Source organism: Antechinus flavipes, chromosome 4 (genome assembly GCF_016432865.1).
Source record: "Antechinus flavipes isolate AdamAnt ecotype Samford, QLD, Australia chromosome 4, AdamAnt_v2, whole genome shotgun sequence".
In the NCBI taxonomy this organism is placed as follows: Eukaryota; Metazoa; Chordata; class Mammalia; order Dasyuromorphia; family Dasyuridae; genus Antechinus; species Antechinus flavipes.
Genome location: NC_067401.1, coordinates 255770315 through 255772835, shown reverse-complemented (window position 1 = coordinate 255772835; position 2521 = coordinate 255770315).

Genomic DNA, 2521 nt, shown 5'->3' with positions numbered 1-2521 from the left:
CTCTAGAGATATGAAATTTCCCCTTATTACTGCTTTGGCTGCATCCCATACATTTTGGTATGATGTCTCATTATTATCGTTTTCTTGGGTGAAGTTATTAATTATGTCTATGATTTGCTGTTTCACCCAATCATTCTTTAGTATGAGATTATTTAGTTTCCAATTATTTTTTGGTCTACTTCCCCCTGGCTTTTTGTTGAATGTAGTTTTCATTGCATCGTGGTCTGAAAAGGATGCATTTACTATTTCTGCCTTACTGCATTTGAGTTTGAGGTTTTTATGTCCTAATAAATGGTCAATTTTTGTATAGGTTCCATGAACTGCTGAAAAGAAAGTGTATTCCTTTCTGTCTCCATTATATTTTCTCCAGAGATCTATCATATCTAACTTTTCTAGTATTCTATTTACCTCTTTGACTTCTTTCTTATTTATTTTGTGGTTTGATTTATCTAATTCTGAGAGTGCAAGGTTAAGATCTCCCACTATTATAGTTTTACTGTCTATTTCTTCTTGCAGCTCTCTTAGTTTCTCTTTTAAGAATTTAGATACTACACCACTTGGTGCATATATGTTTAATATAGATAGTGCTTCATTATCCATGCTACCCTTTAGCAAGATATAGTGCCCTTCCTTATCTCTTTTAATTAGATCAATTTTTGCTTTAGCTTGATCTGAGATCAGGATGGCTACCCCTGCTTTTTTGACTTCACCTGAAGCATAGTAGATTTTGCTCCAACCTTTTACCTTTAACCTGCATGTATCTCCCCGCTTCAGGTGTGTTTCCTGTAAACAACATATTGTGGGATTCTGGCTTTTAATCCATTCTGCTAACCACTTCCTCTTTATGGGGGAGTTTACCCTGTTCACATTTATGGTTAGAATGACCAATTCTGTATTACTTGCCATCTTGTTAACCCCGGTTTATGCTTTTCTTCCTTCTTTCCCCTTCCCCACCCTTCCCAGTATTAAGCTTGTGAGCACCACTTGCTTCTCACACCCCTCCCTTTTTAGTATCTCTCCCCCCACCTTAGAGTTCCTCCCCCTATCTTACCCCTTTCCCTCCCAGTTTCCTTATTCCCTTCCGCTTAGCTTATTCCTTCCCTTTTCACTTTTCCCTTCTCACTTTTCAATGAGGTGGGAGAAGTTTCACCATGGATTGAATATGTCTTAAGATTTTTCACTTAAAGCCAATTCTGAAGGCAGTAAGATACCCACTATATTCATCCCCCTCCATTCTTTCTCTCAGATATAATAGGTTTCCTATGCCTCTTCATGAGATGTACTACCCCCACTTTACCCTTTTTCTGGTACAATGTCCTTTCCACATCAGTTTCTAGAACAAGGTATACATGTATTCTTTATACATCTTTATAGCCGAAATATAGTTCCCAAGATTAATCTTTACCTTTTTAGATTTCTCTTGAGTTCTGTACTTGTAGATCAAACTTTTTGTTAAGTTCTGGCTTTTTCATCAGAAATAGATGAAATTCGCTTACTTCATTGAATGTCCATCTTCTTCCCTGGAAAAAGATGCTCATTCTCGCTGGGTAAGTTATTTTTGGTTGCATACCAAGTTCCTTAGCCTTTCTGAATATCATATTCCAGGCCCTTCGATCCTTTAATGTGGATGCTGCCAGATCCTGGGTGATCCTTATTGTGGCTCCTTGATACTTGAATTGGGTTTTTCTAGCCGCTTGCAATATTTTTTCCTTTGCCTGAGGGTTCTGGCATTTGGCCACTATATTCCTTGGTGTTTTGATTTTAGGATCCCTTTCAGTGGGTGATCGATGAATCCTTTCAATGTTTATTTTTTCCTCTGTTCCTATGACTTCTGGGAAGTTCTCTTTGATAATTTCCTGGAAAATAGTTTGCAGGCTCTTTTTTTCATCATGTTTTTCTGGGAGTCCAATGATTCTCAGATTGTCTCTCCTGGATCTGTTTTCCAGGTCTGTTGTCTTCCCCAGAAAGTATTTTACATTCTTTTCCATTGTTTGATTTTTTTGGATTTGCTTGACTGATTCTTCTTGTCTCCTCGAGTCATTCAATTCCAATTGTTCAATTTTGATTTTCAGTGAAGTATTTTCTTCACTCACTTTTTTAAAATCTTTTTCTACTTGTCCCATTGAGTTCTTTTGTTCTGTGGAATTTTTTTCCATTTCGCCAATTTTGTTTTTTAGAGACCTATTTTCTGTTTCCAGTTCACTAATCCTATTTTTCAAGGATTTTATTTCTTTATCCACTCTCTCTTTAAATGACTTCTCCAGGTTCTTTTGCCAAGCCTCCCATTTATCTTCTATCTCCCTTGTGAGAGCCTTTTTAATTACTTCTATGAGGTTCGTCTGTGCTGAGGAACAGATGATCTCCTCCTTTGGGGATTCACCTGGGGACTCTCTGTTTTTAGTCTCCTCAGGATTTAGAGTCTGCTCTCTATCTGTATAGAAGCTGTCAAGGGTTAAAGTCCTCTTCAGTTTCTTGCTCATTCTGTCTAATAATCAAAGACAAACTAGCCAAGAAATAAAGA